The sequence below is a fragment of the Podarcis gaigeae genome (genome assembly GCF_964106915.1).
Source record: "Podarcis gaigeae genome assembly, chromosome: 1".
Taxonomy (NCBI): domain Eukaryota; kingdom Metazoa; phylum Chordata; class Lepidosauria; order Squamata; family Lacertidae; genus Podarcis; species Podarcis gaigeae.
The window spans coordinates 103,633,598-103,647,817 of NC_139678.1; the positions used below are offsets into that span (position 1 = coordinate 103,633,598).

The following is a 14,220-nucleotide window of genomic DNA, read 5'->3' on the forward strand; positions in this document are numbered from 1 at the left end:
AGTTGAATTATGAAAGCTACCGTATTTTTCACCCTATAGGAGGCACCTATAGCTTTTTGGGGGGGAAATAAAGGGGAAATTTTTATTTCCCCCCCCAGGCGCTGAACTGGGGTGGGGGAAGCCCGAGCTTCCCCCGACCCCAGCCCCCAGAACAGGCAACTCTCCGCAAGCCATGGGAGCCCGGCACCATGCTCCCACGCCTTGCAGAGAGCTGCGCGAAGCCTGGAGAGCGAGAGGGGTCGGTGCGCACAAAAATACGGCACCTTTCACTTTTGGGCCTGTTCAGGAGTACAAGCAACATGGGATGGAGAAGGGGTATGTAGGGGACATGCGCCCCAACGTGCATCCTGTGTGCTGAACCCCAACACTGGACAGAAAGATTCAAAGAGGAGTTCTAAGCACATAGAGATAAATGCACATAGAAACCTCCAACACAGTAAGGAACCCTTATAATGCAGGATTCCCAATCACATCAAAGCTTTTAACTGCATTGAGTTGAATATAACTAAAAGCTTACTTCAGATCTTCTCACTCAATTTTCAAAAGTCTCCTGTGAGTGTGAAAACACTGGGATGGACTTGCAGATATGATGCCACTGTCCTCTTCACTCAAGAGGGCGGCTATATAAGTCAGCAACAGAATTTCACTGTTCTAGTTAGCTAGACCCAAGGTCACCCAATGAGTTTCATGGCCAAAAGGTACTAGGTCCAGCTAAATCACACTGGCTTTTTTGGTGTCCAAACTGGAGGATTCTCCTAGTACTTAGTTCTAATCTGTTAGAATGCCAGTAAGCAAGTATGTGGAGCTAACTAAGTGACTTCAACATTGTGTCTATTTTCTTCTGTGACTAGGACATTTGTGACATGCGAAATAAGTTAGATGCTGTTATGAAGTAAGTTTCTGGCCAAACAGAGCACCCCATGTAATAAATGTAATTCTATTTTGAAGAACTGGTGGGAAACTTTCAGTCACACCCGTAGCAATTCCCAGGCATGCATCTGTTACCTTGTGCAAGAGCTTATAGAAGAGAAACAATTGGCACCTCTCTGCTGGCAGCAGCTACCAGCACAAGACAAAACACCAGCAGTGGTTAATCCGCATTAATCTTTTCTGGGTGGAAATATCACATGCAGTTCTGATTCATGGGATTACAGCCATAACGCTTTGAACTTTCTCTCCAGCAACCAGAAAATAAGTGCCACAGAACATTATTTTACCAGATGGGCAGGATATAAATAATGATATTATTATTATTATTATTATTATTATTATTATTATTATTAAAGTCAAATATGCTTGCTAAAGATTTGAGATTTAGGCCTTAAGAGTGGAGAACTCTCCTATCCAGTAATGTTACACAAGCTTAGAAAAAGCCTCCTTCCTAGTCACCAAGGGTGAATATAAGTCGCCTGCAGGTGACCAGCCAAGGCGGCTTTTCTAAACTAGAATTGGTCATTCTCTCTTCCCAGCCTGTTTCCTTCTTTCAGACCATCAATGCCACACCATCATTTACATCAATATAAATGGCAGCCAGTTGTTTTTATGAACAAATAACTTTTTGGTTTTACTTGCAAGGCTGTTTTAACAATAGTAGTCTAATTTCAGCACACGTGCAAATTCAACAATGAATTTCAAATGACCTTAAGTTAATGAAGTTAACTTCTGTCTTCCCACCATTGGCCTTTAAGGATTGTTTGCTTCTGTGCCTCTTTTCTTTATGTATTTTTCCTCTCAAACCTGGGAAATATAAAATGAATGAATGAATTCATTAGAACTGTGAATTCAGCAGGCCCTGCGGTGCCCTGGGTTTGCAGCCCCTTTTTCTAACGCGGGCAAGGACATGAAGGTTTGCAACAGCTGCTTCCTAGTTCAAATATATTTGCCATGTAAGTTAATACCTCAGAGCGATTGGCTGGTTTTGTTTAGCTAGCTAAACAGCAATTCCTTCTGAGGCAAGTGGCAATCCAGTACTGTGGGTTAAATATAGGCTCTTTAGACACTGTCCCTTCCTAGTGCCAATTTTCTTCAGTAAAGGTAGAATAAAATAAGATTTAAAAGTGGTGCCTCACCAATAAAACTCGCTAAAATTCTGAGGAAATAAAACACAAGAGCTACTTAAATAGGAGAACATTAATCTACCAAGTCCCTATGTTTTACCATCCCCAGATTACACAGCCAGGACCTCATCTCTCCTCAGTAAAACCTTATCCAATACAATCCCTTCCTGACTTGCCTCACTGAAAATAAACAGATGCTCGAAAAATAAATGTTTATTAGCTCTTATTCTGATGGAAGTCCCAACAGGTCACAAAGTCTTTGAAGAGACAAACTGGCTAGTTGGCCAAGATAAATTCTATAGAAAACAAAACAACATTTTAAAAAATGAACTTACCAGCAATATTTAAATAATTTCCTTAGCAGCAAAGCCTCTCCAACTGTCCTCCCTCCTGAGAAACGCTGGGCAAAAGCAGCATTCATCTGATGCATCAGCTCCTAAATTATGATGTTCTTGGGGCAGCCAATCAGATTCGGTCTCGATCAAGTTTCAGATACTAAATATACAAAGTGACCCTTTGGACGGCCACCTGTTCAGCAGCGCCACAAAGGAAAGCAGCACATACTTGCCATTAGTCTGATTTCTAACCAAAACATTACAAGAGCATCAACTCAGCCAAATTATGATTGCTGGCAAAATATGTAATATTACTGCAACAAGATATGTACAAAAAAATGGGGGCGATATTGCAGGTGGGGAGCAATGCCCACCTAGAGAACGCTGTGACTTCCCTGCTCTGCATGGTTTGTGGTGGCACTCAGCCAAAGGCAGGGAGGAGTCCTAGGATTAGTCCATGAGGAGTGGGGTGCTTGGTGCCTTGTCAACCTCAGTCTATCCTCAGTCAGTCCCCACTTGCCCACCTTCTTGCTGCTTTCTCCATCCTTAGTCTCAGCATTGCTCTTTTGGGACTCAGCACAGAGTAGGATGGAGACAAAGCTTAGAACTAGTTCTCAGCCTCTCATTGGATCTGACCCACCTACTGTTGCTTTCTGCCCAATGGACACCAGTCACCATGGCCTATTCAGCCATTCAAACGAGTGCTGTGCTGAAAATTACTTCTGCAATTTTTCAGCCACTCTCCATCACTTTGTAAGAAACGTTGTTTTATTATGAAACAGGAGAGAAACGTTCGGTGACATTCTTGCAGTTGGGGTGCAGGGTTTTTCTTGGTGGCCAAGGATACTTTTGAATTTCCTTCCTTCCACAGTCTTCCCAGATGCCTCCATTCTCCAAAAGCCTCATGACATCTGTCAATTGTGCCCCAAATCTCAGACACCTGGGTGAGCTCAGGGCTCTGATGCTTTTCAAGAATGAGTGCCTTTGGCAGACTGTCCCCAGAAAAGGGACTCGGCTCTATACATCATTTCATGCAGTGTGGGAGAATGATATAGGTAAGCCGATCAATACACCTAAATGCCTCTTCCTTCAACTACCCTCTCCCGACCCTCCCCAACATTGGTGTGAAATAACTGCAGCAGAACCATTGTCATTGTTTCAATATTTTATTGCTTGGTCAGTTTGGTTTTGAACATATAAATGTACATTCATGTCATTGTAATGTTGAAAATCAGTAGTGTTTTTTTATATAAAAAAAAACAGTGTGGAAAGTTTAAGATAAAAGAAAAGGCTTCACTTAGAAAAACAAAACCAGTGACTGCTTCTATCTCAGGCACTGAATGGCCAATCACCCTGGCTTCACATACTTCCATCAAAGCTTGGGGATGGTGTCATGAAATATCTCCTGCAATGTGGAGGCAGGGAGTTCAGATCAGCGAGATGGCAGACATGTTTAATGGAAAGAAAAACACACGCACACACTACCCAAGCTGACTGGGAATATGAAGAAATTTCGAAAATGTCTTGGATAAAGAGGCAGAAAACAACAACCAGAGGTTGAAAACTTTCGAGAAATCAGGGAGCTGGTTTTAGCACAGCGCTAATTCAAACTGGGCTGTATTCTGGATTCAATTGAAACACGGAGGCAAGTAGAATGATTGCTGTAGCCTATAACTTTGCAGAGGGGCTGCCAGATGCAGTTTTCCAAGCACATTTAGAAATAGAGAAGCCACAGCTCATTTGTCTTCTAGCTCCCTGTCAGCTAATCTGACTTTGTAATGTAATTCAGCAATAATTTATTTCTATATTCAGTGTCAACGTATGTTGATAGCACATCTGATTGGTCAGGCTTTTCAATCTATTCACAGCAATCCTCAATGTCAAGGATGGATAACCTGCGATCCTCTACATGTTGTTGGACCACTCCAACTTCCACCATCCATGACCATTGGCCATGCTGGTTGGGGCTAATAGTAGAGTCCGACAACATTTGGAGGACCATAGGTTCTCCATATCTGCTGTAGACCATTTCCATTTTGCATTTGTTCCAATATAAACACAACTTGCTCTTGCAACTGCCACTTGGGAGCAGATAGGGATTTGGGCACATATTGAAAAGGGGAGGAGCCTCTATAAAGAGGTGGTTCCATAGTATGGATCTCAGGGTAGTTTCATCATAAGAAGGGACAAGATACTCAGAGGTTGCAAGCCATGGCCTGCTCATGTGTTGTGCCATTTTCCTTTTTGTTGCACCAATGGGGTTGTAGGTTTGTACCTCAAACTCACTCCCGGAGTTTGTGTTATGGACGGGTCTGGTATCATTTATCCTGAGAGCTGGAAGAGTAAAGCAGAAACCAGTAAGCTCCGAGTTAAAATACTGTATGAGCCATGAATTCCCACGTTGACTTTGAAGGAAGCCATTGTCTGTTTGCTTCACCCCGTCCATGAGCAAAGGATATTTTGGTGCTTCTTCTTTTTGCTTAGCATAAGGAAAACAACCAGTCAGGGATGATTATACTCATATGCATGACGTATTCAAAATCAAGTGACCGACTTATAATGCCTGACTACTAGTATCCTCTCTCACTCAACCACAATGTTAAAGCTTTATTTACATCCCAGAAGCTTCCTGATTAGCAGGGTGAGACACACACTTGAGTGACACCACAGGACTTTAAGATGCTTCAAGGCAGATGCAGAACGAGCCACCCATAGCTTAAGATGTCAATAAGCATGTGCACATGGTGACCTCATAAAAGTCTTTTGAGGGATGAATTCAGTTTCCAAATTTAAGACATGGGATAGAAGCATTCTCAATTACTCTAAGTTTTGTTCCAAAGTTTTCTCCCCAGATCCACCAGGAAACCCATCAGCAAGGTGAGATTTGTTCAACTGCATTCAGTCCTTCTCCTGTTGACCTGTACTCCAAATAATACACTATCAGTGGTGGTCTTAATGTGAGTAGGTGGGTGCTCCTCTCCTCCACCATGACCTTCAAAACATGTGTATCACAAGTCTCCCAGCCAGTAGTATCCAATGTCTTAAAGTTCCCGTTTGTATGATTTCTTGCTTCTCCCCACCAACAGGATGTATTTATAGGATCACTTTAGGATCAGGCCCCAGCATTAAGGTCATGTATGTGGATGAATACATGCATCCAGTAAAACAACAAAAATTATAGGAACCTAGGAAGCTGCCTTGTACTGCATCAGACTCTTGGGTCCATATACTTCACTGATGTTCACTCTGGCTCTCCGAGGTTTCAGTCCGAGGGCGTTCCTAATCCTGTCTGGAGATGGCAAAGACTGAACCTGGAACCTACTGTACACAAAGCAGATGCTCGAACACTGAGCTACAGTCCTTCCATTGTCAGATTTGGAAAGAATCAATCAGATCATTTAGTCCCAGGTTCAAAATAGCAGCTTCGCTCTTCAAGTATCCCCACTTACGTTTGCATTGGACAGGCCCCCTAGTTGGGGGCCATTCATCCACAGAAGGGATGTTTTCAGCAGGCTTGATGGAGTCCCAAGGTTTTTGGAACAAAAAACTTGGGGGGGGGATCAATGAGGACTGAGCATGTTCAGTGGTGATATGATGCTGAATGTCTGCTGGAAGGAAAAGTGGGAAGGGGGCTGAGGAAAAGGAATGGAATGTTCTAGGAAAGGGCATGACTTGCTGGCTGGCTGGAGCACATCACACAACATTTTGTTGTGGAACCGATGTATTGGAACCTATTGTATCCACCTAACCCCTCATCTAGGCTTGTGGCCACCACCATATATTGCGTCTTGTAGCAGTAAATTCTCTAAATTATATGTTATGTGAAATATTTTCCTATGTCTTTCCTGGCAATCAAATTCACTGATTGTACACCATATATTTTCTCATCATCTTGCATAATTTTTCTTATAATCATACATAATTTTATAAAGTCTCTCTTAGTCATCTTTTTTTCCTAAAATCTAAATCCCCAAATGCTTTCGTCTAGGGATGGGGGACGCTTTAGATTCTGCTGTAATACAACTCCCATCATCCCCGACAATTGGCTTCAGTGGATATGGCTCTGCAGGGACACAGGTTCCACCCCCCTCCTTCAGTCTATCCTCTCAGGAAATAGATCCCAACCCTCCTCTAAGTCTGATTTCTCTTTTCTGAAGCATTTTCAGCTTCATGATACCCATTTGAGGCAACATGACCAAATGATGCACCCAAACCTGAAACTTATGAACCCCTCTTTAATGCAAAGCGCCCAAAAAAGGCTAACCACAAATGCTTTGTCTAAAGTAGCTTGATTAATCAACAACTTTAATAAAACACAGATATATTTAAGTAATATCAAAAACAACAAGAAGTACTAATTGCTTACCAGTTTGGTGCAGACTTATTTTTCACCCAGTCCTTATATCAGCAATTGTGTCAAAATATCTCCAGTACATTTTTCATCAAATCTTCACAGGGAAGAGACTATGGAACTTCTTGAAAAATAAATTCAGAAGTGAAGGCTGAAGATCCTTTCAGAAGCAAGATCCTGCAGGTTTCCCCCCGTGCTTATTCCTAAATTAAGTGTTCTTTAACATTGGGGCAGCAAAACAAGCTTCATTTTATTGCTGAAGTAGTAGTAGTAGTAATTATTATTGTAATAATTAGTAGTAGTACCCCGCCCATTTGACTTAGTTGCCAGCTGATAATACTATGATTTCTGTGAGCTTAAAATGCAAAACTGCATATGCTCATAATATTTGATTAGGATGTTTGGCAAACTTTTCTCTCTCTCTCTCTTTAACCTATCAGGCATACAGAAACAGTTTAAAGCGTGGAAAGTCTGTGTGACTAGAAGTAAATCTTTAATTGTAGGCTGCTGTCTGGTAGAAAACTATTTTCCTAGGTAAGGAATACTGCAGTTGCAGAGACAAGGCAATAACTTTTCAAGATTGAGGGGAAATGAGGACTGGAATCCGTAAATGGAAAACACATTGATTTCATAATGAACTCTGAATAATAATGAATAATCATCTGTAGAGAGGCTGTTCTCTAGGCGCCTCTACCAACAGGTTTGATGGGAAGCAATAGGGGAAAGAGCCTCCAGCCTGGTTGTGGAATATTATTTCCAAGAATAAATAATGGAACTGTTAGCATTGCCTTCTGTACAGGAGACCAGCAGCGCCTATGCCTATTCCAATATTCACTTAAATATCAGTTTTTAATATTTTCAAGTATGCTTGCATAGTTGATGTTGTCAAACAACAAAAAAATCAAACAAAAAAATCAAAGCTTTACAAAGTAATTACCCATTTGCTTCCATCACCGTCTGGAGGTGGTTGGAGGGTGGATGGTGGCTAACAGATTGAGGTTGAATCCTGACAGAAGTACTGTTTTGGGGGGACAGGGGGCAGGCAGGTGTGGAGGATTTCCTGGCCCTGAATGGGGTAACTGTGCCCCTGAAGGACCAGGTGCGCAGCTTGGGAGTCATTTTGGACTCACAGCTGTCCATGGAGGCACAGGTCAAATCTGTGTCCAGGGCAGCTGTTTACCAGCTCCATCTGGTACGCAGGCTGAGACCCTACCTGCCCCACGGACTGTCTCGCCAGAGTGGTGCATGCTCTGGTTATCTCCCGCTTGGACTACTGCAATGCACTCTACGTGGGGCTACCATTGAAGGTGACTCGGAAACTACAACTAATCCAGAATGCGGCAGCTAGACTGGTGACTGGGGGGCGGCCGCCAAGACCATATAACACCGGTCTTGAAAGACCTACATTGGCTCCCAGCACGTTTCCGAGCACAATTCAAAGTGTTGGTGCTGACCTTTAAAGCCCTAAACAGCCTCGGTCCAGTATACCTGAAGGAGCGTCTCCACCCCCATCATTCTGCCCGGACGCTGAGGTCCAGCGCCGAGGGCCTTCTGACGGTTCCCTCATTGCGAGAAGCAAAGCTACAGGGAACCAGGCAGAGGGCCTTCTCGGTAGTGGCGCCCGCCCTGTGGAATGCCCTTCCAGCAGATGTCAAAGCGATAAACAACTACCTGACATTCAGAAGACATCTTAAGGCAGCCCTGTTCAGGGAAGTTTTTAACGTGTGATATTTTACTGTATTTTTGGTATCTATGGAAGCCGCCCAGAGTGGCTGGGGAGGCCCAGCCAGATGGGTGGGGTATTAATAATAAATAATAATAATAATAATAATAATAATAATAATAATAATAATTACTATCAAGTTTCAGCTGCTCACCCAATATTGAAGCAGGACTTGATAGTGGCTTAATTCTACTCAAATAAATTTAGGCTCATAATCAAAACAGTGAAGATTTCTTTTTAGTTTCCAGCAAAATACACTGCAAACTACTAGTAGCTCAAGTTCATGTACTTCTCTTCACAGTTAACTTTTCCAGCTGTATTATTTTAAATCTTCTTAAAGAAATAAGCGTGGGATTTTGATTTTGATTTTCTAAGGCAAGGGGAAGCACTTCATGTAAAAATTAAAAATCAAAAATTAGCAAATGCACTGATATCAGGTGCTTGGTAGCCAGCTTCTACTGTTTCCCACACCTCAGTTAAAGCTCACTAAAGGTAAAGGTAAAGGTACCCCTGCCCGTACGGGCCAGTCTTGACAGACTCTGGGGTTGTGCGCCCATCTCACTCAAGAGGCCAGGGGCCAGCGCTGTCCGAAGACACTTCCGGGTCACGTGGCCAGCGTGACATCGCTGCTCTGGTGAGCCAGAGCCGCACACGGAAACACCGTTTACCTTCCCGCTAGTAAGCGGTCCCTATTTATCTACTTGCACCCGGAGGTGCTTTCGAACTGCTAGGTTGGCAGGCGCTGGGACCGAGCAGCGGGAGCGCACCCCGCCGCAGGGATTCGAACCGCCGACCTTTCGATCGGCAAGTCCTAGGCGCTGAGGCTTTAACCCACAGCGCCACCTGCGTCCCTAAAGCTCACTAGAGACAGCCAAACCTGTGAATTTCTGTTTCTCATTTTTCCATGTTCAACTTGCTACATTTCCACATTTAGTTAGCATTTTTTTAAAAAAAAAAAGTCCTAACAAAAGTTCACCTGCATTTTACGTTGCATTACTCTAATTATACACAAATCTTAAAGCAGTTTTCCCCAGGACAATGCATTTTTTTGTACATCTTCCCAAAGACGTGCATTTTTACGCACATCTTTGCACAATTCCAGAATGGAAAAATGCATGGGAAAATTCGAAGAAGTGCAAAATTTGAAGGATAGCTGCATTTTAAGTTCACATACTGCTTAGGGAAGTGTGAATTAGATACGCTTGCTATTAAACATGAGCTAAATAAAGAAAAAAACCCATTCCTACGCACACACTGAAAGTGTCCTGCAATTAGCCTCTTTCATGCAGGAAGAACACCTTTGAGAAACTGGAAGATGGGTTTCAGCACAGCACTACATTTCTTAAGCCTTGTGCTCAGCCTGTGCTCAGAACAAGGTTTTCTTGTGCTTTCTACAGGGTTGAGTATACTCAAGCTTCATTAAACAACACTGAAGTTTTACCACTGACTCCAACAGGAAGCAAATCACACTCATTGTCCGCTTGCTGATTTTGTGGGTAAATCTTGAAGGCTCATTTGGTTTCTGGCAGAAATGTTTGGCTCTCAAGTTAAATGTAAGCAGCCAAAGTGAGCAGCTTGGTGGCTTGAAAACTGGGCTGAGGCCAACTGGAATCTGAAGCTTGCTGTTGAGCCAAAGACAGCCGAAGGTAAGAAATCTTTGGCCTAACAAATGGGGGGGGGGCAGGATTCAGGTAGTTGATCCATGGAGAAAGGTAGGTGGGAATTCTAAAGCAACAATAATCTAACACCTGGATTAGGATCAACTGAAACATTGCAACAACAACAAAAAAGTTAACCAGAAGATATCTGCCTGAATCTTCGCAGTTCACTTTGTAGTGTCTCACTTAGGCTAAAATTCTATACTCTCTTCTGGGATTTATTTATGAGAAGACACATAAGATTGTAATGTTAAAGATAACCAAGCTACTGTTGCATTTGACCTAACAAATAATAATATTTTCGGGATACAGTCATCTACCAACAAGAAAAACGCACAGAAGTTGGTGCAGATATTGCAATGCTAATCAGCACTGCATGAAGTGGGTGAAACTATCATTTTATTGCTGCTTATGACAAGAATTGGATTGGGGTCATTTATCCATATATCAACAACAAACACGTCTGACTGCCCCTGAAACAGGAATTCCTTACATGATTTTTTACTTTATAACTTCCAAATTCACTACAGTGCAACAAGATTTCGCTTGTAAAAATAAGTGAATGAACCATTCGTTAGCATGGTACAGCCATCCTGCCAAGTTAACAAAACAGAAAATTTATGCCTGCATAACATCATTTTGTTCTCCCCCAAATATCAGCTCTCTGAATATTCAGCAATGTTAAATGCATCGATAAATTGCTAAGCATGTCAGAATGCTGAGCGCTTCAAAAGGTGATCAAAAAGACTCACCACAGTTCTCCCAAGGTAATTCATGGGTTTCAAAGTAAGCTTGCTTTTTAATTAAATGCAAGTGCCTGCTATGTGTTCACGGGGGCCACTTTCTGCATTCCACAGCACGAAGCAAGCATGAATTCTAGCACTGCTATGCATAAGATGGCAGACAGCCTGACACAAGCCTGGCTTATTCGCCAGCATAGTGCTGATACTGTCTTTTCCGTAGACCAGGGAAATTCTACACCTGGTCTTGTCAATTCATTTTTTTTTAAAGGCTAGGCAGTGATCAGTGGTCTACCCCATTGCCCGTGCAATAATTGCAAAGAAAATGAATGAAAACTATTCCCTGGTGCACATTAAGCAAAGCAGGATGCCTACAGGCCTGCCACCAAAGCTACACCATAACAGTATCATGTTTTCTGAGTATGACAACTGGGAGGCATTCTGACTGAGAAAAGGGAGATCAAAAGCAGTCATGACGTGGGCTTGATATCACGCAAGGGTTGTTAAAATTTCCAGAGTCATCTGTCAAGGGAGTTGCTGAAGGACAACAAACTTTCGACTGGCACCAAGGCGAGTGGAAATGAAAAGGTATGTCTGCTCCCCCAACTATTTCCACTTAGAAGGAAACCCCCCTCCTCATCTGCAAGCAGCTTTAACAGCCAGGACGCCCTGAGAAACATTGCTGGCAAACAGCAGTGCAACAATAAAAGTCGCATCTTCGCTTTGCAGGCTGAAAAGGTACAAAGCAAACACAATATTTACAATAGAGTGGATCAGAGTAAAACTTTGATCCATCATGTTACCCTGTTGGCTTCTTTAGCAATAACCACACAGCCTTATTCAGCTGTTTGCTCCTGGGTGCATCAATATTAGATGAGGAACAGGAATTATGGCTGAGCAAGGGTTATACAATATAGCCCATAGAGACCAGAGCTTCAGCTGATGCTCATATTATGCCTCACTTAATTCAATTGCCTAAGGAAAATGTGAGACATATGGATTATGCAGCATTTTGGCTTACAGAAAAAAAATGTGTGTAAGGGGGCTATACTGAAAAAGAACTACGCTGTGCACACAGAGAATATGGAGACCTGGACAAATATCTAATATTTAGTTAATAAGTTGTTCTGTTGTGTTACGCTGGTTTTTTAAAGAACTTATTTTGCCTAGCTAACTATTTGGTTCTTACAGTTTTGTTCCCAGGATATTACAATTATAATTGTAATTAGTGGTAATTTGCAAGCAACCAAAATGAGACATGACAAAAAATATGCCCACTTTGGAAGTCCAGGAGCTGGGGTGGGTAGAGAAGAGAGCCAGGCCAAAGCATTTTACTACCCAAGGATTTGCAGTACATGATCCAAGAGATGAATCATAATTTTGTGTACCATTCTTAAGTCATTTTTATTTACAGTGCCGAATTACCAAATAGGCAGAGTAGACACTGGCCTATGGGCCCCACAACAACAAATGAAAATAATATTGATCTTGAAAGAAAATTACAATCAAGCTGAGTAGAAGCTTTGAGATAATTGGGGAGGGGGAGAGATTCTGACTGCCTGGGGACCTCCACAGGGTTTAATCCTGCACTGTTTTATTTATTATTGTAAAGGAAATTCATGAGTTAACAAAAACAAGTCAACTTCTCTGCATAACTCCAAGTTCTAGTATTGCAAAAGAATGAGGGAGTTTATCACCTCTTCTGCTAAAAACAAACTCATTTCCCAAGCGTAGTTCTTATACACCGTGGCACAGCCGGGTAATATTAGACCCTGGACTGCCAGTCTGGAGGGGTCCCCCCTTGAGACAGCCATGTGCCTTAACTGCAGCTGTGACTGCATATTCATTGCTTGTGCGATTGCTATGCACTGGGCAGTTGCAAAAGTGTCACAGGTCCCCAATGGATAGTGTGATGCATTGAGCGGCAAGCAACATTTACCTTACTGCACTTTGTGATCTTATTAGTATCTTCCCTTGATTCATTGGAAATACGTAGTCTCCAATTAAGTCTTCTCTAAAGTGGCAAGCGACCAGCAAATCTATTTCTTTTCCATACCACTCCATTGCTTTATCAATCCTTTTTTTGGCAGGATCGTTTTTCTGTTTCATTTTTGGTAATTCCTTGAAGGCTGTATGGGCATGCTTTCCTTCTCTTGCAGTGCATGGTGTGCACATCTGAAAATATTTTGCGTGTCCATCTCTTTCTAATAACTTCTTCTTAAGTCAAGCACCAGGACTGGACAAAGGAGACTGTACAGCAATTGAATTCATTATATGGGAAGAAACAATCCAACTTAGCAGGCTTCAAGCAGGGTGGGTGAGCCCCGTTCTTGCTTGCAGTCATATGCCTTGAGTCTCTTTTTGGTGGAGGATCTCATAATTTTATAGAAGAATATGTAATAGCAGTTATAATGCAGCCTCATTAAGCTTTCCATAGCTTTTTCCCTAATACTGGAAGGAAGCATTAAAAAAGCAACAGTACCAATGTTGTACTTGAGACCACCACAGAAACCTCAGAACTAAGGCTGTTTTCATCCACTCCCAACTATTGTCTGCCAATCTGAGGGGCTCTGCAACTCTCTATAACTTTTATGCATTAGCTAAATTGAGTTATCTCTGGGAGAAAATATGACACAACAGCTAAAATGAGGTTCATTTAATTTTCTACATGAAGCATTGACTCCACATTTACCAATGAGCAAGCAATATTACACATCCCCAGAGGTTAAAGAAGCAACCAATTTGACCAATTTGTAAAGCTGTCTCTTGTGCATAAAGGCCCGGAGCCATATCTCTCCACAGATTAAGTTTTCCCAGGATGCAACAATATTTTGCTTGTTTTGAGTAATCTTTGAATAATCTGAAGATTGTGAAACAATATACCCAATAAAATGTGACTTTAGCTCCGCTTTCCCTCTTGCTCTGCCTATTATACAATCAAATGATTCTTATTTATAGCAAAAGTGTCACTCACCGTGCGAGCCGAAACAGCTGCTGTAGTTGTCACAAAAGGTTTCCAATACTCGAAATTGTTTAGCAGCGTCAACAACAACAAGGCAGCTGCTACAGTCCCCATTACACAGCAGATTCGTTTTATCTTGTGAGCTCATCCCACATTTACTAGGGAGTTTCATTCTAATTGCCAGAAGAGTCCAATGACTTAGTAGAGCTGGCAAGAACGTGCTGCCCCACAATGTGAACCAATTTCTCCCAATTGGGCTAAAACTGATAGCTTGGAAACAGGCTAAATTGAAGCCACTATCGTTTTAGACATCAGCTTTTTTCTCCTGCAAGCTCCTTTTCACCAGCTTTTGGTACTATAAAAACTGAGAATCGACAAAGACTTTTTCTTTGGA

At 42.2% G+C, this 14,220-nt stretch overlaps 1 protein-coding gene and 2 long non-coding RNA genes across 3 annotated transcripts in view; 1 reads left to right on the forward strand and 2 right to left on the reverse strand.

Annotated features, from left to right (window-relative positions):
• NEB (nebulin) overlaps positions 1 to 2,794 on the reverse strand; it is a 157,416-nt gene extending 154,622 nt beyond the window's left edge. Inside the window, exons 1-2 of the mRNA XM_083702309.1 lie at positions 2,393 to 2,794; positions 1,641 to 1,737 (exon numbers count right to left, since the gene is read on the reverse strand). The gene's annotated coding sequence lies outside the window, so the exon portion shown is untranslated. The remainder of the gene's footprint in view (positions 1 to 1,640; positions 1,738 to 2,392) is intronic.
• Positions 2,795 to 3,547: 753 nt separating this feature from the next.
• On the reverse strand, positions 3,548 to 8,952 carry LOC310833909. Its single transcript, XR_014558998.1, has 3 exons — positions 8,600 to 8,952; positions 6,759 to 7,700; positions 3,548 to 3,797 (listed from the first exon to the last, which is right to left on the reverse strand). It is a non-coding gene; the product is annotated as an uncharacterized lncRNA (long non-coding RNA).
• The window catches only part of LOC310833604, a 221,273-nt gene continuing 215,869 nt past the window's right edge, over positions 8,817 to 14,220 (forward strand). Inside the window, exons 1-2 of the long non-coding RNA XR_014558838.1 lie at positions 8,817 to 8,958; positions 9,334 to 12,095. This is a non-coding gene — a long non-coding RNA (uncharacterized lncRNA). The remainder of the gene's footprint in view (positions 8,959 to 9,333; positions 12,096 to 14,220) is intronic.